The sequence below is a fragment of the Gracilinanus agilis genome, chromosome 2 (genome assembly GCF_016433145.1).
Source record: "Gracilinanus agilis isolate LMUSP501 chromosome 2, AgileGrace, whole genome shotgun sequence".
Classification (NCBI taxonomy): Eukaryota; Metazoa; Chordata; class Mammalia; order Didelphimorphia; family Didelphidae; genus Gracilinanus; species Gracilinanus agilis.
The window spans coordinates 647,113,590-647,135,750 of record NC_058131.1 but is presented as its reverse complement, the minus strand read 5'-3'; the positions used below and the strand labels follow the sequence as shown (position 1 = coordinate 647,135,750).

At 39.1% G+C, this 22,161-nt stretch overlaps 1 long non-coding RNA gene across 1 annotated transcript in view; it reads right to left on the bottom strand.

Annotated features, from left to right (window-relative positions):
• Positions 1–12,038, bottom strand: part of LOC123236343 — a 21,593-nt gene extending 9,555 nt beyond the window's left edge. The window contains exon 1 of the long non-coding RNA XR_006505420.1: positions 11,961–12,038. This is a non-coding gene — a long non-coding RNA (uncharacterized LOC123236343). The remainder of the gene's footprint in view (positions 1–11,960) is intronic.
• Positions 12,039–22,161: the final 10,123 nt, after the last annotated feature.

The following is a 22,161-nucleotide window of genomic DNA, read 5'->3' as shown; positions in this document are numbered from 1 at the left end:
CAATGACCCAGGACAATTCTGAGGGATTTATGGTAAAGACGCTACCCACATTCAGAGGAAGGACTGCAGTAGAGGAAACATATAAGAAAAACAACTGCTTGAACGCATGGGTCGGGGTGGACATGATTGAGGGTGTGGACTCGAAACTACCACACCAATGCAACTACCAACAATTTGGAAATTGGTCTTGATCAAGGACACATGACAAAACTAGTGGAAATGCGCATCGGCCATGGGTGGGGGGTTAAAGGGGGTGAAGGGGAAAGTAGGAGCATGAATCATGTAACCATGTTAAAAATGAATATTAATAAATGTTAAAAAAAAAGAAAAAAAAAGTGAGGAAGAACAGATGGATAGCCAAAAGCTATCCTAGGATACAGAACATGATGAAAGACTGAGAAGAAGGCTTGCCTTGAGTTGGGTCAATCATCAATCAGGTAGGACAAGGGCAAGTATTGCACAGTATGAGAAAAGGTGGATGGGCAGGTAAGGTCCTGAATCTTTATCAGCTGATAATTTCTAAAGTGATAGAGCCATAAACTAAGGCAGATGGAAACATTGTATTTTATGTAGACAACTATGGTAACTCCTCCTGGATTAATTTTTCATTATTATTTTATTTTCCCAATTATATGTAATAATTTCCAAAAGGTTTTCTGAAAAAAAATTTTTTTTAAACCCTTACCTTCCGTCTTGGAGTCAATACTGTGTATTGGCTCCAAGGCAGAAGAGTGGTAAGGGTAGGCAATAGGGGTCAAGTGACTTGCCCAGGGTCACACAGCTGGGAAGTGTCTGAGGCCAGATTTGAACCTAGAACCTCCCATCTCTAGGCCTGGCTCTCAGTCCACTGAGCTACTCAGCTGCCCCAGTTTTCTGAAATTTTAAGATCCAAATTGTCTTCCTCTCTCCTCTAAAAGACAGTAAGCAGTTTGATCTGGGTTATATATATATGATCATTCAAAACATATTTCCATATTGGTTGTCATTGTGATAGAATACTTTTATAATGCCAAAACCCCAAAATAAAAGCACAAAGAAACTGAAGAGAAAAATAGTATACTTTGATCTGTTCTTCCTCTGGATGTGGATAGCATTCTTTGTCCTAAGTCCTTCAGAATTTTCTTGGACCATTGTATAAGCTAAGAATAGTTAAATCTTTCAGAGTTGATCATCTCCTACTTAATTTTTTGAAGGCAAATGTAACATTTTTGGACTTCTAATAACATGCTATTGCTTTTAGCCTACTTTAGTTTTTGTCCTACCCTTTCCAAATTTATTTCAAACTATTCTCTTTTATTCTACTTTCTGCCCAAATTGGTCTACTTGCTGCTTCCCAAACTTGGCATTCCATATCTTGCCTTTGCATGGTCATGTTTGGAATGTATATTCTTAAAGACTCTTCAGTGTCCTTTGAGGCTGTTCTCAAGTGCCACCTCCTATGACCTTTTCTAACTCCAGTAGTTTTTACTATTCTCTCCCTCCTCAAATTATACTGTTTATGTTTACCTGAATAAATGCTATATACTTCATATAGAAAGTTATCTGCAGAGAAGGCCTATTTTTCATTTCTTTTTTGTCTTTGCATATATCTGAAATCTAATACAGTACCTTACATATAGCATATAGGCTTAATAATTGCTTTTTTTTAACCCTTACCTATCAATATCATGTATCGGTTCTGAGGCACAAGAGAATGTCTGAGGTCAAATTTGAACGACCTCCCATTTCCAGGCCTAGCTTTCAATCCATTGAGCCACCTAGTTGCCCTCTTAATAATTGTTTAATTGAATGGGTTGTGATTGTCTCTTAGTTCTAAAACAATAACCCCATGACTTATATTTTTATTAACAATTCCTTCTCTTGTCACTTAAGTGTTCTTTCTGCTTTCCCTTTACCTGTGCCTCTCTGAGCCCTACCTACCCCTGCTGGCCCCCATACTTCCTGCCTTGTTAATCTCAGCCATAAGCCCTCTCAGAAATAAAAGATCTTGAAAAAGTGACAGCAGGGACTGAGATGTGGGAGGTGTTAGTTAGTCCCAGATTCACTGTGTAGAGGGCGACATCAGTGCTAAATCATTTATTTAGTTCATGCTTGAGTTGGTATCAGTCCTCAAGTTCAGTGTTTCATTTAATCAGTAAGCATTTATTGAATGACGACTACTGTCAACTTCATAGTACTATGGGGGCTGTGGCTGGATAAAATGTGGTTTCTACCCTCCAAGACTTTCAGTCTAATTGAAGAGATAAGTCTCACGTGTCACAACAATGAATTCAAGATAGTGTTGAAGTTTGTGGTAGAGATTATAATTTATAATTTAGAGGAAAAGGAAGATCAGTGAAGATTAGAACAAACAAGAAATACTTCATGGAGAAAGAGGGATTTGAGGCTGGGTGTAGGATCAGGACAGGATGACACACAGAAAGGAAGGCATTTCATGTAAAGGGAGTCAATCTATCAAACAATCAACAAACATTTAATTGGCACAGGAGGCAAAAGTTAATCAGTTCTGCTTCTTTTGGGGGAGACAATGTATAGATCTAAATATATACAAAACACCTACATGGTAGCATTAGAGAGGGGCAAAGGCATTACAGCTGGGAGGCCAGGAAAGGCCACATGAAGAAGCTGAGACTTCAAGAAAATTAGGGATTGCAATAGCTGGAGTTATGAAAGAAGGGCTTCCCAGGTTTGGGTTGCTAGAGGTGACTTGCTCAGGGTCCCCACAGCTAAGAGAGTCTGAAGGCAGATTTGAACCTAGGATTACCCCTCCTCCCCCCAAACTCTATGCAGGATTCTCTATCCACTAAGCCACCTAACTATCCCATTTGCAGTCACTTAAATATCTTGGTAGCTATTTTCACTTTTTAAAATAACTTAAAAAATAACTATTTTTATATAAACTTTTAAAAAATAACTTCTCTTTTGGTTTATCTATTTAAGCTCTGGCTTATTGTGCTCTCACTTTAAACCTGAACTGGGCCATAACACCTTAGAATACTTCAACCTCTCCACCTCTATGGCACCCATGCTTCCTTCAAACCTATATATCAACCTATTATACTCTGGACTCCCACCACTCCATCTTGTTCTCATTTTGTTATCTTCCTTCCTCAATTCCCAAACTCTTATCTTTTTAGCTCCTTTTATTTGGATATGTACTATCTTTCAACTATCACCTCCCTTGTATGCCAGTGAAGGGAAAGTTTCCCCAAGAACCTAGGAAAAGCAGTCATCACCCCTATTCCCTTTTTCCAGTACCAATTCTGCTTCCAATAAAGCCTCCTATACCATAGGAACTATGGAGAAGAGGCCCATCACAAGCACCACTAAATGCTGACCAACTGCTACCAGTGTGGTAAGGAATTCTAAGGAGACAATGTGCCAGATAGGTCAAAAACCAAGGCCAGTTGCCACCCTGACACCTTGTTAAAAATGACTGTGGACTCAAGTGTCAGGAATAGCAGAGGCTAGAAGACCCCTGCCTCCAGCTTGGTCTTCAAAGCCTAAATGAGGAAGAATGACCCTTGTGGCGAATGACTGAAGGTTCTTTAATCCCCACCTCCTCAGCTGAAGAACTGGAAAATCCTCAGCACTGAAGTCCTTGGCAGTGTCAAATAATTTCAACATCAGAAACAAATAGTTTTAACCAATGTTAGTGATATTAAAGAAGTTAAATTAGCATTTGCTTTGCCATTGTACACTAAAAATCCCTTGGCCCTTCCATTTGACTTGCAGGTGAAATCTGCTCTTTGTTGGTTTTCCTCCCTATTTCAATGTAAGCTCATTGAGATTAGACACTTTCTTACTTTACTATTTGTATTTCTATCACTTAGTAATATATTTTGCACATAACTAAGAACTTAAATGTTTTTTTCATTCATTCATTCATTTACTGAAATTTATTGAAAAGTGACATGATTAGCCTTGTGCTTTACAAAAATTACTTTGGTAGTTCTGTGAAGGATGGATGAAGGGGGAGAGACTTAAGGCCAGTTAAGAAGTTATTGCAGTGGGCAGGTAGTTGGCTCAGTGAACAGAGCCAGGCTCAGAGATGGGTTCAAATATAATGTCTGACATGTTCTAGCTATGTGATCCTGGGCAAGTCACTTAACTCCCATTGCCTAGTCCTTACAAGTCTTTTGCCTTGGAACTGATATTTAGTATTGATTCTAAGACAGAAGGTAAAGGATTTTAAAAAAGAAGTTATTGGAATAGTCTACATGAAATATCATGAAAGTCTGTGCTAGACTGGTGGCTCTGTAAATGAAAAGATGGGGTTGCATGTGAGATGCCATGGAGATAGAAAGAATAAGATTTGGCAGCTGACTATATATGGGATGTGGGTTGACTGAAGCACAGAGGATAATACTGAGGTTGAAAACATAAGTGACTGGAAGGATGGCAATAGAAAGGTGAGGAATCACAGAATTTCAGGTTTTGTATGTATTGTGTTAGCACTGGCCAGAGAACAGGGAAAAAGAATCTCTGATAGAAAATACCCTACAAGAAAATGCCCATCCAGCCTCAACTGAAGGAGAACACACTATTTCCTGAAGCAGTTCATTCCACTAATTTTTTAAAATTAAATTTCAGTTTTTTAATTACAAGTAGAAACAATTTTTGACATTTGTTTTCTGACATTTTGCACTGCAGATTCTCTTCTTTCCTCTTCCCCCTTCCCAGACAGTAAATAGTCTGATAAAGGTTATATCAGTGCTTTCACGCAATACATATTTCCATATTCCTTATGTTATGACTGAAGACACATATGACATATACAATTAAAAAGCTCATGAAAGAAATAAAGTGAAGGATGACCTGCTTTGATCTGCAATAAGATTCTAAAAAGTTCTTTCTTTGACCATGGATAGTAGGTTTTTGTTTTTTTTTAATGAATCTCTTGGTATTATCTTGGAACCTTGTTTTACAGTTTAATTCTTCACAGTTGATCATGGTACAATATCTCTGTTACTGAATACACTGTTCTCCTGATTCTGCTCATTTCCCTTTGCATCACTTCATTTAAGTCTTTCCAGGTTTTTCTGAACTCATCCTGTTCATTATTTCTAATGGACTAATAGTTTTCCATTACAACCATATACCACAGCTTGTTCAGTCATTCCCCAGTTGATGGACATCCCCTCAGTTTCCAATTCTTTGCCACTACAAAAAGATTTTTGTACAAGTAGGTCCTTTTCTCCTATTTCTGTGATCTCTTTGGGATATAGGCTCAGTAGTGGTACTGCTGGGTTGGAGGGTATGTAGAGTTTTTTGATGATTTATGTGGGTTTATTATGTCCTGCAACTTTGCTAAAGTTCTTAATTGTTTCTATTAGTTTTTTTTGGTTGATTCTCCAGGGTTCTCCACATATACCATCATATCAGTAGAAAACTAGAATCCTTAGGAATATTTTTTCAACATCAATAACAAATTTGCCTCTTTGAAATTTCCATCTATTGTTCTTGATTTTATTTCCCAGGAAATCAAAGAACAAATGGAATTCTTCTTTCACAAGACATGTGAAAACTATCATGCCCTCCCCTTGAGTCATCTTTTCTACAGGACAAACATCTCCAGTTCCTTCAGCCAATCTTTGTATGATATGGCCTCAAAGCTCTTCACTATTTTGGTTGTCCTCTGGACATTCTCCATTTTTTCAATGTCTTTCCTAAATCTTGGGCCCCAGAATAATTGAGACTTGATTTGACTAGGGGAGGATACTGAAGGATTATCCTGTTCTTGGCCTAAGGGTGAATAAGCATCATATCACACTGTTGACTCATATTGGCCTTATAGCACATGAAAAGAAAACCTCCAGTTCTTTTTTTTAAAAAGCAGTTATTTAATATGTAAAAACATGGCAAGTGTCAGGATTTGTGAAATTGAGTTTTTGAATCTAACTATGACATTACACTTATCTGTACTGAATTTTCTTTTTTAAAAAAGTAGGCAAACAGGATTAAGTGACTTGCTTAAGGTCACATAGCTAGTAAATGTCAGAAGCCAGATAGGAACTCGGGTCCTCCTGACTCCAGACTCCTGACCCAGACCCAACCCAACTAGTGTACCACACAGCTGCCAATGTATTTTCTCTTAATAGACTCAGTGCAGCAGTGTTCTAGTCTGTCAAAATCTTTTTGCATCCTGATTATCCCTTTTTCAGTTTGGAGTTATCTGTAAACTTGGTAAACATACTACCTATGCCTTTATTGAAGTCACTGACAAAATGTTATAGCATTGGCACATATTCCTGGGGTGCTCCACTGGAGACCTCTTGCCCAAGCTGACACTAAACCAAGTGGTTGTACCATTTGGCCAGTTCAGAATCAGTCTAGAGCAGTGATTCCCAAAGTGGGCGCCACCACCCCCTGGTGGGTGCTGCAGCGATCCAGGGGAGTGGTGATGGCCACAGGTACATTTATCTTTCCTATTAATTGCTATTAAAATTAAAAAAAAATTTCCAGGGGGATGAGTAATATTTTTTTCTGGAAAGGGGGTGGTAGGCCAAAAAAGCATGGGAACCACTGGCCTAGAGGTATGCCTGTCTAGCCTTTTCCATAAGAATAGTGTGATAAGGTCATCTAGGTGGCTCAATGGATAGAGATTGGCCTAGAGATGGAAGGTCCAAATCTGGCTTTAGACATGTCCTAGCTATGTGACCCTGGGAAAGTCACTTAGCCCCTACTGCTGCCTAACCCTTATTGCTTTTCTGCCTTGGAACCAACATACGGTATTGATTTTAAGCCAGAAGGTAAGGGGTTAAAAGAATAGCATGACCAAACACTGCTTAAATGTACAGTAAATTGTATCTACAACACTCCCATTGTAGATACTAGATTAGTAACACTGTTAAAAATTGAAATAAGAGTAGAACCAAGAGAATGTTATGCACAGCTATAGAATTAATACTGGAAAAACTGAATGTGAATGTTACCTCCAGAGGATGAACTGAAGGGGAAAACATGAAAGACTTAATTTGTATGAACATGTTGATCTCCCAGATGAAGATTTCTGCATTGTGGGGAGGCTGGGAGGGGTTGGGACACTTGTGGATAAAATCTATTAAGTTAAAAAAATTAAAATAAGGATAGTCTTCTTGTATGATGAATTTTTGATGAAGTCTTTCTTGCTCTTGGTGATCATTTCTTCCTTTCTTACAATGTTCCCTGTCCCCTTAATAATTTGTTCCCAAATTTCCTAGAATTGGAGTGAGAAAGCCTTATGGTATATTAGCATGACAGTAAGCAGATCAATTTGGTTGGAATGGAGGTCTATGTAGGAAGTAGATAAGCTTGGAAGGGAGGCAGGAGCTTTAAAGAGTTTGGACTAGGTTCTGCTGGCAATGGGAGCCTCTCACAGGTTTAGAGCAGCCAAGTGACAGTGTGATCATAGTGATATTTTAAGGAAATTAATTTGGCAGCCTGGTAGGAGAGAGTTTGGAGAAAGAGATGATTCTAAGAGCTCTACTCTAACAGGCATAGCCAATAGGGAAAGACCTTCATTTCCCAAGATGCCTGAGCCTAGAGTGTGAGTAATCTTTAAGGAGCAGACAAGGTTCTATTTCCCATGAGTCTGAGGGAGTCAGAGACTTCTGGGGAACATAGTTTTAGACAATAGGGATGGATAGGACAGTAGTAGTTTTAGCAGTCTTGCCAGCTTGGGAATGCTCCTAAGGTAAGTAGAAAGAAGACATCCAGGCTGCTTCCAGTGAAGTTTCCAATATCCCACAGCCATGGAAGAGAGATATTCTCTAAGCCTTCCCCATCAGATACATACGTTTTGGAAGGGAATGGAGACCCAAATTACTCTGAATGGAAGGCCTTGTAGACTTGGAGTTGGAGTTGGAGTCGGAGTCAGGAAGACCTGAGTTCAAATACTGTCTCAGATACTTATGAGTATGTGTGATTTCTCAACCTCAGTTTCCCTATTAGAAAATGAGGATAATAAGAGAATCTATCTCACAAAGTTGTGAGGACCAAATGAGATAACATGTACAGTGCTTTGCAAATCTTAAAGCACTGTTCTATATGAAGGCTATTATTTTGATTGTCATCTCATGGAGGGGGGGGGAAAGAATATGAATCAAGTAACCATGGAAAAATATTCTAAATAAATAAATTAATTAAAAAATAAAGGCTATTATTATGGAGGTTATACTTAGAGGAATTGTGGGCTGATTCTGTGGTTGGTTTACTACACATTTCTGTCCTTTTTTCTTTTATTCTAAAAATTTTCATTTTCAAATTTTGAATTGTAATGGAATGTTTTTAATAATTTAAGGAATGCACCTATTAAAAAGTCATTCAGGGTTCTGGGTTAAGATGGGGGCAGAGTAAAAAGCAGCTACTTGACTTGTCCTAACCCACGCATGCAGGACTCCTCAAGAAGCCATAAAAACAAATCCAGAGGAAAGAAGGGACCCCACCACAGGACGCAGCATCGGAGGTACGTGGAATCAGGCGTTTCCATGCTATAAAGGGGTGAAACAGCTCTCGCGAAAACAGGAGCGGAGCAACCCCCTCCCCCACCCTACACCACCTACAGTGCCAAAGCCAGCGCATGGGAGTCAGAGCAGGTTTGGGGCACCCAATGGGTCAATGGCAGCTCACCAGGGCTTGTTCCTGGGAGCAGCAAAACTTGGGACCCCCCGGGAAGCTGAGGAACTCGCGGACTCTGAGTGCAAACCCTGAGCCCAGGCGCAGGCGAAGGGGCTGACACAGGCGCAGGCTGAGGCACAGATTAAAGTGCAGACTCCGGCGCCGACGAATGGGCTGATTCTGAGTGCAGGAGCAGACCTTGAGTGGGGACCCAGTGCGGAGGGGTGCTTGACTATGGAAGCAGCTCCCTGAGACTGTTAAAGGAGCTTCAGGCAGAAGAACGAGCAAGGAGACCACCAGGAGGCTTGTCTCAAAACAACTAGACTTGAGATCTCAGGAGTCTAAAGGGCGCAGACAGATCCTGGGCGGGAGCATAAAGCTGAGAGGGAACTCAGCTTACAATGGCAAGCCAGAATCATCAGGAAAACCAGAAGAGAAAGATGAAGAAGAAAAAACCTTTAACACTTGACAACTTTTACACAGAAAAAATCCAGACAACAGAGGAAACAGCAGAGGAGAATAAAAAAGTAACCATATCCAAACCTTCCCAAAACAATGAAAACGGGTCACAAGATCTTGAAGAGTTCAAATCTGAGATCATGAGAAAGATGGAAGAGATCTGGCAAGAAAATAACAGTTTAAAAGGCAGAATTTCACAATTGGAAAGTGAGGCAAATAAATCAAAGACCAGAAATGACCATATTGAAAAGGAAAACCAGTCTCTAAAGGCTAGAATTGGGCAATTAGAAAAAGATGCCCCCAAATCAAAAGAATTAAGCAAATTGGAGACCAAAATCAAACAGCTGGAAAACAGGTCAGACCAAACTGAAAAGGAAAATCAAAAGCTTATATCAGAAAACCAGTCTCTGAAGACAAGAATTGGGCAAGTAGAAGCCAAAATGATCTATCAAGACAGCAAGAACAAATAAAACAAAGTCAAAAGACTGATAAAATAGAAGGAAACTTGTAGAAATAATCAACAACTTTAGCAAATTTGAAGGATGCAAAATAAATGCACATAAATCATCAGCATTTCTATACATTTCCAACACATTAGAGCAGCAAGAGGTACAAAGAGAAACACCATTTAAAATCACCCTAGACAATATAAAATACTTAGGAATCTACCTACCAAAACAAACACAGGAATTATACAAAAACAACTACAAAACACTTTCCAAACAAATAAAACTAGATCTAAACAATTGGAAAAACATTGATTGCTCATGGGTAGGACGAGCTAACATAATAAAAATGACCATTCTACCCAAATTAATCTACTTATTTAGTGCCATACTACTACCAAGAAATTTTTTTACAGAATTAGAAAAAACTATAACAAAGTTCATTTGGAATAACAAAAGATCAAGAATATCAAGGGAAATAATGAAAAAAATGTGAAGGAAGGGGGTCTAGCAGTACCAGATATTAAACTATACTATAAAGCAGCAGTCATCAAAACAGTATGGTACTGGCTAAGAGACAGAAGGGAGGATCAGTGGAATAGACTTGGGGTAAGTGACATCAGCAAGATAGTATATGATAAACCCAAAGAGCCCAATTTTTGGGACAAAAATCCACTATTTGACAAAAACTGTTGGGAAATTTGGAAAACAATATGGGAGAGATTAGGTTTAGATCAACATCTCACACCCTACACCAAGGTAAATTCAGAATTGGTGAATGACTTGAATATAAAGAGGGAAACTATAAATAAGTTAAGTGAACACAGAATAGTATACTTGTCAGATCTCTGGGAAAGGAAAGATTTTAAAACCAAGCAAGAGTTAGAGAAAATTACAAAATGTAAAATAAATTATTTTGATTATATAAAACTAAAAAAAGCTTTTGTACAAACCAAAACAATGTAGCCAAGATCAGAAAGGAAACAACAAATTGGGAAAAAATCTTTATAACAAAAAACTCTGACAAGGGTCTAATTACTCAAATATACAAGGAGTTAAATCAATTGTATAAAAAAATCAAGCTATTCCCCAATTGATAAATGGGCAAGAAACACGAATAGGCAATTTTCAGGTAAAGAAATCAAAAGTATCAATAAGCACATGAGAAAGTGTTCTAAATCCCTAATAATTAGAGAAATGCAAATCAAAACAACTCTGAGGTATCACCTCACACCTAGCAGAATGGCTAAAATGAAAGAAGGGGAGAGTAATGAATGCTGGAGGGGATGTGGCAAAATTGGAACATTAATGCATTGCTAGTGGGGTTGTGAACTGATCCAACAATTCTGGATGGCAATTTGGAACTATGCTCAAAGGGCTATAAAAGAATGCCTGCCCTTTGATCCAGCCATACCATTGTTGGGATTGTACCCCAAAGAGATCACAGATAAACAGACTTGCATGAAAATATTTATAGCCGTGCTTTTTGTGGTGGCAAAAAACTGGAAAATGAGGGCAATTGGGGAATGGCTGAACAAATTGTGGTATATGTTGGTGATGGAATACTATTGTGCTCAAAGGAATAATAAACTGGAGGAATTCCATGTGAACTGGAATTACCTCCAGGAACTGATGCAGAGTGAAAGGAGCAGAGCCAGAAGAACACTGTACACAGAGACTGATATACTGTGGTAAAATAGAATGTAATGGACTTCTCTACTAGCAGCAATGCAATGATCCAGGAGAATTCTGAGGGATTTATGGAAAAAAACGCTACCCACATTCAGAGGAAGAACAGCAGGAGAGGAAACACAGAAGAAAATCAACTCCTTGAATACATGGGTTGATGAGGACATGATTAGGGATCGAAAGTACCACACCAATGCAACTATCAACAATTTGGAAATAGGTCTTGATTAATGACACAAGTTAAAACCAGTGGAAATGCATATTTGGCCAGAGGAGGGGGGAGGTCAGGGGGTGAAGGGGAAAGTAAGAGCATAAATCATGTAACCATGTTAAGTTTTCTAAAATATAAAAATTAATAAATGTTTAAAATTTTAAAAAAAGTCATTCAGCATATTTTGAACTATATATACTTTTAAAATTTTCCCAAAATTTATTATCACACAACATATAAACATAGGGAACTGATTTCACTATAGGCTTTTATGACCCTTTTTTTCCTTTTTTTCTTCTACCTACCTAGATACTTTCTCCCATTTTCTTTTTCTTTTTTTTGTGAATTACCACTTGTTTTTACTTTTTAAATACATAACATACTATGTAACATAACAATAATATAATACATATGATTAAAGTGAAATATAAATAAAAATATCTGTACAAACTAAAAAATACATTGCATCAACAAATTCTTGAGAACCTTAATATTCATTATCATTTAAGTTACATAAAACATGACTTCTATAAAAGTACAAATAATTCTAAACTTACTTGAAGCCTTTGGTTTGACAGCTAGTCTGGAAATGGCTAACTTGGGCACTTCAACTTGAGACGTTATGAAACTTATCTGATGGAAAAAAAAATTAGTCAGAGAATTAAAAAACAAACTAATGCAAGATACAAACTTGGGCCTGAATGTGAGTTACACAAGAATGAATTCAAGCAAATGAGGATCTGAACTCAAGTCATGGCAATGCTTCTTGTCATGAAAGAACAATGAATATGGAGTTGGAGGGAATGGGTTCTAATCCTGCCTCTGCCATTTACTGAGTGATGTTGGACAAGTCATTGAGCTAAGTCGACTTTCTCTAAGCCTCAAGTTGTATTCCATTCCTGAAGGCCTTTTTTGATTGCTCCAGAGAGATTCAGTGTCCTCACCAATTTTTTCCTTATTTCCTGAAGGGAATGTCTAAGAGGTGAACAGCTTTTCTCCTTGTCAAAACTAAACTCTTTCCTGGTAATCTCAAATCCCAATTCTGACTTTGTTCAATCAATCAAGCACCTCTTTCATATGTATTTATCAACATTTTATGGTTCTCTTTTCTCCTAACTCCTTCCCCTTAAGATAAGAAATATGTTTAGATCCTGTGTGCACATCTCTCTTATCCGAATTCTATTTTCTTCCAACTTTTCTGATTATTCTAATCTAATTCTCCTTCTGTCTTTTTAAAAACATTTACTTTCTAGAATCAATGCTAAATATCAGTTCTAAGGCAGAAGAGCACTAAGGGCTAGGTAATAGGGATTAAATGACTTGCCCAGGGTTCATACATTTAGCAAGCATCTGAGGCCACATTTGAATCCAGGACCTCCCTGTCTCCAGACCTGTTTATTTACTGCATCACCTAGTTGCCCTTCCATCTGCCTTTTAAACAAAGTGTTTCCCTTATTTTATCTGTGTAACAAGCTTTTCTTGAGGCCCTGTTCTAGTCAGACTTATCTTAGGTGCTGGGACACAGGAATATTAAGTCTCTGTTCCCAAGTTGCTATTGGGGCAAATGTATAAGTGTACACCAAGAAAATACAAAGTAATTTTGGGCTGGGGGAAGGGCGCAAACAACTGGAGGTATAAGTTCAAGAAAGGTTTTGTACAGAAGGGGCATTTTGGTAGAATCTTAGATTCTTAGAGGATTCTCAGAGGCAGCAGTAAGGAGGAAGTATATTCCATTTGGAGGAGAAGAGTGTGGAAGAGCCCCTAGAGCCTAGGGTTAGATTGTGGGATATAGGCCCAGATGGCTGGAAAACTGCAGCTGATCTCATTCATTCCCTTGGCTTTAATGATCACCTTTTGGCAAATTACTCACAAGTCTACTTCCCCCTCCAGCTCCAGCCATGTATTTTCCTACAGAAATAGGGAAATGTGGTTTTGGGAGAAAGGGGGGGGGGTGGGGGAAAGACAGTAAACTGTTTGGAAATGTTAATTTAAGATGCCTATGGATCATCCAGTTTAAATATCCAATCAAGTTGGTAATGTAGGACAGGACTAAATTAGTGCTGTATATTTAGAGCTAGTAGTCTTCTCCCCAGAGATAAGTAAAATCTATGGGAGCTAAAGACACCAATCAATCAACAAGCATTTATTATTAGGCAAGTGCCTAGGCTTCCCTGAAAGGTGCTGGAAAAACAAAGAAATAAATGAAAGTCTCTGTCCTCAGTGAATTTATATTCTAAGGGAGAAGACAATATGTAGATAAATTGCGGGCACAGTGGATACAGTGCCATCTCTAAAGTAAGGAAGAATCATTTTCCTGAGTTCAAATCTGGCCTCAGCCACTCACTAGCTCTGTGACCCTGAAGCCACTTATCCCTGTTTGCCTCAATTTCCTCATCTGTCAAATGAGCTGGAGAAATGGCAAAACCAAGAAAATCCCAAATGGTGCCATTAGAGTTGAATACAACTGGAATAACTAAACAACATATATGTAATATTTATAAAATAGGAGGTAAGTTTTGGAGAAAGGGTCTCTGGGAATTCAGGAAAGACGTATGTAGAAGGCAGTGTTTGAGTGACATTGTAAAACAAGGGGCTCCTAAGAGTCAGAAGTAAAGAGAGTGAATTCTATCAAACATTCAAAGAACAACTAATCCCAATACTATACAAATTATTTGACATAAAAGCAAAGAAGGAGTCCTACCAAATTCCTTTTATGACACAAATATAGTACTGATTCCAAAGCCAAGCAGAAAGAAAACTACAGACCAATCTCCTTAATGAATATAGATGCAAAAATCATAAACAGAATACTATCAAAAAGACTCCAGGGGCAGCTGAGTAGCTCAGTGGAGTGAGAGTCAGGCCTAGAGACAAGAGGTCCTAGGTTCAAACCCGGCTTCAGCCACTTCCCAGCTGTGTGACCCTGGGCAAGTCACTTGACCCCCATTGCCCACCCTTACCAATCTTCCACCTATGAGACAATACACCGAAGTACAAGGGTTTAAAAAAAAAAAGACTCCAGCAAGTGATCATGAGGCTTATCCACCCTGATCAGGTGGGATTTATACCAGGAATGCAAGGATGGTTCAACATTAGGAAAACCATCCACATTATTGACCATATCAACAAGTTAACAAACAAAAATCACATGATTATCTCAATAGATGCTGAAAAAGCCTTTGATAAAATACAACACCCATTCCTATTGAAAACACTAGAAAGTATAGAAATAGAGGGACCTTCCTAAAAATAATAAACAGCATATATCTAAAACCCCATCAACAAGCATCATATGCAATGGGGATAAATTAGAAGCTTTCCCAATAAGATCAGGTGTGAAACAAGGATACCCATTATCACCTCTATTATTTAACATTGTACTAGAAACACTAGCAGTAGCAATCAGAGAAGAAAAAGAAATTGAAGGTATTAAAATAGGCAATGAGGAGACTAAGCTATCACTCTTTGCAGATGATATGATGATCTACTTAAAAAATCCTAGAAAATCAACTAAAAAGTTAGTAGAAATAATCAACAACTTAAGCAAAGTTGCAGGATATAAATAAATGCACATAAATCATCCACATTTCTATATATTTCCAAAACATCACAGTAGTAAGAGTTAGAAAGAGAAACACTGTTTAAAATCACCCTAGACAACATAAAATACTTAGGAATCTATCTACCAAAACAAACACAGGAATTATACAAAAACAACTACAGAACACTTTCCAAACAATTAAAACTTGATCTAAACAATTGGAAAAACATTGATTGCTCATGGGTAGGATGAACTAACATAATAAAAATGATCATTCTACCCAAATTAATTTACTTATTTAGTGCCATACTACTACCAAGAAACTTTTTTACAGAATTAGAAAAAACTATAAAAAAGTTCATTTGGAAGAAGAAAAGATCAAGAATATCAAGGGAAATAATGAAAAAAAAAACTATGAAGGAAGGTAGCTTAGTAGTACCAGATATTAAACTGTACTATAAAGCAGAGGTTATCAAAACAATATGGTACTGGCTAAGAGACAGAAGGGAGGATCAGTGGAATAGACTTGGGGTAAGTGACGTCAGCAAGACAGTGTATGATAAACCCAAAGAGCCCAATTTTTGGGACAAAAATCCACTATTTGACAAAAACTGCTGGGAAAATTGGAAAACAATATGGGAGAGATTAGGTTTAGATCAACATCTCACACCCTACACCAAGATAAATTCAGAATGGGTGAACGACTTGTATATAAAGAAGGAAACTATAAAAAAATTAGGCGAACACAGAATAGTATACTTGTCAGATCTCTGGGAAAGGAAAGATTTTAAAATCAAGCAAGAGAAAAAATTACAAAATGTAAAATAAATAATTTTGATTACATTAAATTAAAAAGGTTTTGTACAAACAAAAACAATGCAACTAAAATCAGAAGGGAAACAAACTGGGAGAAAATCTTTACAACAAAAAACCCTGACAGAGGTCTAATTACTCAAATATACAAGGAGCTAAATCAATTATACAAAATATCAAGCCATTCTCCAATTGATAAATGGGCAAGAGACATGAACAGGCAATTTTCAGGCAAAGAAATCAAAAGTATCAATAAGCACATGAGAAAATGTTCTAAATCTCTAATAATTAGAGAAATGCAAATCAAAACAACTCTGAGGTATCACCTCACACCCAGCAGATTGGCTAAAATGACAGCAGGGGAGAGTAATAATAAATGCTGGAGGGGATGTGCTAAAATTGGGACATTAATGCATTGCTGGTGGAGTTGTGAACTGATCCAACCTTTTTGGCTGGCAATTTGGAACCATGCTCAAAGGGCTATAAAAGATTGCCTGCCCTTTGATCCAGCCATACCATTGCTGGGTTTGTACCCCAAAGAGATCATAGGGAAAAAGACACGTACAAAATTATTTATAGCTGTGTTCTTTGTGGCAGCAAAAAACTGGAAAGTGAGGGTACGCCCATCAATTGGGGAATGGCTGAACAAATTGTGGTATCTGCTGGTGATGGAATACTATTGTGCTCAAAGGAATAATAAATTGGAGGAATTCCATGTGAACTGGAATGACCTCCAGGAATTAATGCAGAGTGAAAGGAGCAGAGCCAGAAGAACATTGTACACAGAGACAGATACACTGTGGTAAAATAGAATGTAATGGACTTCTGTACTGGCAGCAATGCAATGACCCAGGACAATTCTGAGGGATTTATGGAAAAGAACGCTACCCACATTCAGAGGAAGAACTACAGGAGTGGAAACACAGAAGAAAAACAACTGCTTGAACACATGGGTTGATGCAGACACGATTAGGATGTAGACTCTCAATGACCACCCTTGAGCAATTATCAAAAATATGGAAATGGGTCTTGATCGATGACACATGAAGAAACCAGTGGAAATGTGTGTCAGCTACTGGGGGTGGGGGGAAGAGGAGGGAGAGAGAGAGCAAGAATATGAATTATGTAACCATGGAAAAAATTTTCTAAAAAATAAAATTAACTTAAAAAAAAGAAGTAAGGAGAGAATATATTCCACCAATGGGGGACAGTAAAGCTCTAGGGTCAAGAGGCAGAATATCACATGAGAGGAAGAGTAAGAAGGTTCGTTTGAATGATTGGTAAAGCTTGTGGAAGGAAATACCAAATATACTAAAGCTGGAAAAGGAATTTAGGACCAGGCTGTGAAGGGCTTCAAATGCCAAACAGCAGAGTTTTTATTTCATCCAGGAGTCGACAGGAGCCACAGAAGTCTACTGAATTAGGAGAGTGACAGGGTCAGATCTACAATTTAGGATAATCATTTTGGCAGCTCTAAAGAGGATGAATTGGGAGAGGAAAGAAATGGAAAAGGGAATCAATTAGAGGCAGTAAGACCAATAGGAGACTATTGCAATTATCCAGGTAAGAACTGATAGGGTTCCAGCTAAGAAAAATCATGACAATTTGTGTGTGAGCAACTAGTAGGAGGCAGACATTGAAGCAACAAATGACAAGATTTGGAAAATGAATAGGTTGTGGGATGAGGGAGGATGAGGACTCAAGAAAGGCTGGAAACCTGGGAGACATGATGGATGGCGGGTGCCTTTGATAGAAATAGGGACTTTTGGAAAAGGGATGGGATTGTGGGAAGGAAAGAATAATGAGTTTGGATGTCTAAGACGCATCTAGCCTTAAGTATCTAATGGTCAGTTTGGCATTGCTGGTCTGGATCAGAACCTTGACTAGATATGCAGATCTACTAGAGGGGATGATTAAACTCAAGGGCAGATAAAGCTAGGGAAGAATGTAAAGAGAGACAGGGTCCCATGACTGGGAAGAGGGAATTAAAGACTTTCATTTGATGATGTCTACTATGTTCAAAGCACTCTACAAATATCTCAATTTAATCCTCATATTTCTGTAAAATTAGATGCTATAATTATGCCCATTTCATAACTAAGGAAATTGAGACTGTTGGAGATTAAGTAATTTGCCTAGGGTCACCTAGCTAGCAAATATCGGAAACTGAATTTGAACATATCCTCCTGACTTCAGGCCTAGCAGCCTTCCTACTTGTAACAGAGGCAGTGAAGTTAAAGGGAGCCTTCACCTGAAGGATCAGCAACACCTAGGATGCTTTAATATTAACTTACACTTACATTTATAGAATACTTTCAGGTTGACAAAGTACTTTCCTTATACAAGGAATGCAAAGCTGGTTAAATATCAGGAAAACCATCAGGATAATTGACCATATCAATAATGAAACTGACAAAAATCACACAATTATCTCAATGCAGAAAAAGCCTTTGAGAAAATACAACACAAATTCCAAATGAAAACTAATATCAAAGAGCATAGGAATAAAAAAGTCTTTCCTTAAAATTAGTATTTATTTAAAACCATCAGGAAGTTTCATCTGCAATGAGAATAAGTTAGATGCCTTCCCAATAAGATCAGGAGTAAAGCAAGAATGCCCATTATCACTACTATTATTTAATACTGTATTAGAAATGCTGGATGTAGCAATTAGAGAAGAAAAAGAAATTGAAGAAATTAAAAGTAGGCAAGGAGGAAACTAAACTATCATTCTTTGTGGATGATATGATGGTTTATTTAGAGAATCCAAGAAAATAAACTAAAAAAACTAGTTGAAATGATAATTTTAGCAAAGTTGCAGGATATAAAATAAAACCGCATAAATTATGAACATTTCTATATATTTCCAACAAAACTCAGCAGCAAGAGTTAGAAAGAGAAACTCCATTTAAAACCACTCTAGAAGGGGCAGCTGGGTAGCTCAGTGGAGTGAGAACCAGGCCTAGAAACAGGAGGTCCTAGGTTCAAATCTGGCCTCAGACACTTCCCAGCTGTGTGACCCTGGGCAAGTCACTTGACCCCCATTGCCCACCCTTACCACTCTTCTGCTTTGGAACCAGTACACACACAGTATTGATTCTAAGGTGGAAGGTAAGGGTTTAAAAAATAATGATAATAAAACTACTCTAGACAATATAAAATATGTGGGAATCAATCTGCCAAGACAAATGCAGGAACTATATGAACACAATTACAAAACACTTTACACAAACAAAATTAGGTCTAAACATTTGGAAAAACATTAATTGCTCATGGGTAGGCTGAGCTAATATAATAAAAATTACAATCCTACTTAAATTAATTTACTTATTCAGTGCCATACCAATCAAACTATTTTATAGAACTAGAAAAAAAAATAACAAAAATCATCTGGAAGAACAAAAGGCCAAGAATATCAAGGGAACTAATGAAAAAAATTGTGAAGGATAGTGGCCTAGTAGTACCAGATCTTAAACTGTACTATAAAGCAATACTTGTCAAAACAATCTGGTACTGGCTAAGAAATAGAAAGGTGGATCAATGGGAATAGATATAGGGTAATGACCTCAGCGAAGTAGTGTTTGATAAACCCAAAGATCTCAGCTTTTGGGGTAAGAACTCACTATTTGACAAAAACTGCTGGGGACATTGGAAAACAGTATGGCAAAAATTAGGTTTTTATTAGTATCTCACACCCTATACCAAAATAACGTCAAAATGGATAAATGACTTAAACATAAAGAGTGATGATATAAGTAAATCAGGGGAATGCAGAATGGTTTATCTACCAGATTTATGGAAAAGGGAAGCTTTTATGAAATTAAAAAGATTTTGTACAAAGAAAACCAAGTCAACCAAGATTAGAAGGGCAGCAACAAACTGGGCAAATTTTTTTTTATAACAAATTCTCTGATAAAGGCCACATTTCTCAAATAATAAAAGACTAAGTAAAATTTATAAGAATCCAAGGCATTCCCCAATTGATAAGTTGTCAAAGGATATGAATAGGCTTTTTCAGATGAAGTAATCAAAGCTATCAATAATCATATGAAAAAATGTATAAATCCCTCCTGAGGAGAGAAATGCAAATTAAAAAACTCTGAGGTACCATCGCACACTTAGCAGACAGGCCAATATGACAGTAAAGGAAAATAATACGTGTTGGAGGGGATGTGGCAAAATTGAGACACTAAGGCCTTGCTGGTGGAGTTGTGAATTGATTTGCCCATTCTGGAGGGCAATTTGGAAGTACACCCAAAGGGCTATAAAAGAATGTATACCTTTTGATTCAGTAATACCCCTACTAGGTCTGAATCCCAAAGAGATAAAAGAAATGGGAAAGGACCCATTTGTACAAAAATATTTATAGCTGTGCTTTTTGTAGAGGCAAAAAATTGGAAACTAAAGAGATGTCCTACAAATGGGGAATGGCTGAACAAATTATGGTATATGAGAATGATGGAATACTATTGTGCTATAAGGAATGATGAGCTGTTTGATTTCTACAAGAACTGGAAAGACCTCCATGAACTGATGAAGAATGAAACATTGTGGACCAATGAAATGAGATAAGAGCTTGCTACTAAGAGCAATACGATGATCTAGGACAAGTCTGAGGGACTTAAGAAAAAGACCACCTCCAGAGAAAGAATCATTGGAGTAGAGATGCCAATGAACACACATGATTTACCACTTGTTCATTTGGGATTTTGGTTTTATAAGATCATTCACTTACATAAATGAATTCTATGGAAATGTTTTGTGTGACAATACATGTATAACTCAGATTGAATTGCTCCTCAGCTCCAGGAGGAGGAAGGGAAGAAAGGAGGGAGACAATATGAATCATACAACTTTAGAAAAATTGTGTAAATTTGTTATTAAAAAATAAAACTGTAAAAACAAAACCATCTCCCCCCCCCCCCCATACTTTCCTTAGCAACCTTATGAGGCAAGCAGCGAAAATATTTGACAGAGAAATACACTGAGGCCAAGCTCCCCCCCCCGCCCCCCCTCCCCCCCTCCCAAGTGGTAAAACCAGAAGTAGTTTAAATGTCGTCTGGATTCTACATCATATGCTCTTTTCCCCCACTAGCTGTTGGACCATCCATCTAAGCTATACTCATGGGTGCTGTTGCTCTCCCAAGATTCTGGGGATGGGGGGGGTAGGGTTGGATCTCTAAGATCCCCTTTTTTAAAAAAATCCTTCCATCTTTGAATCAATATTGTGTATTGGCTCCAAAGCAATAGAGCAGAAAGAGCTAAGCTTTTTTTTTTTTTTTTTTTTTTTTTTTTTTAAAGTAAGACTTACCCAGGGTCACACAGCTGGGAAGTGTTTGAGGTCAAATTTGAACCCAATACCACTAAGACCCCTCCCCCAGTTCTTAAAGTCGGTGGCCCCCAGGGGCACTCCTCAATAGTCTCCCCAGGTCCTCATCGGGCCCCATCTCGCTCAGCCTCGACCCCTCGGAAAGGACAATGGACTGGTGTCAGAGGACCTGGGTCTACGGACCCCAAGCTCAGCCTCTTATGACCTGTGACATAACCACGGAGAGAAAGCACTAATCTCTGAGGGCCTCCATTTCCCAATGTGTAAAACAGGGAGAGTTGGTCCCATGACCTCAAAGGTCTCTTTCGGCTCCTAATCGCCAAGTCTATGAATATCTTCGCAATTCTAAGAATGTGCCTGGTTGTCCTAGCTAGCAAGGGTGAGGGGCAGGATTCGATCCCAAGTCTCGAGCGAAGCTTTCCCCGCCACCACGTGGTATCTAAAAGGTTCGAGGAGGAGCGCGTAGTGCATTCCGCCGCCAGGGACTAGCGCAGCTACTTCCGCGAGCCTCGCTCCCTTCTCTGGTCTAGGCTGGGATCCGCCCGCGAGCGCTCCAAGGGGGACCAGCGCTCCCCGCCCCGCCCATAGAGCGCGCGCGCGCCCTTCCTCTACCCCTTCCCCGCCGCTCGCGCACGCGCGCCCTCCTCGCCTCGCAGATCCTCCCTTCTCCTCTGCCCCCTCTGAGCGCGCTCTGCCTCCCCTCGGCGCGCGCGCGCCCTTTCCCCCTTGGCGAGTCTTGAACCAGGACCAGGCATTCCCTCCCTAGCTCGCTCGTTCGTTCGCTTTCTCGGCCGCGGTCCGCGGCGGTTGCTGCCCCACGTTAGGGGAGGCACTTCCGGTGTATGACTGGGTGGCCGGATGACGTGGCTGAGTCAGAGGAAGAAGCTGAGGCAAAGGCAGCGGCTGCGGAGCGGGATCGGCGGGGCGGGGGCGACGCTCGGCCGCGGGCGGTGACGGCGACGGCGACGGCGGGTCCGGATCGGGCAGCGCCGAGGCGGCAGGGGCAGCGGCTGGGCCCCGGCCCTGTGCGTCCGTGTGCGCGCGCCCCGTGGATGTGAATAGGAGGCGGCGGCGG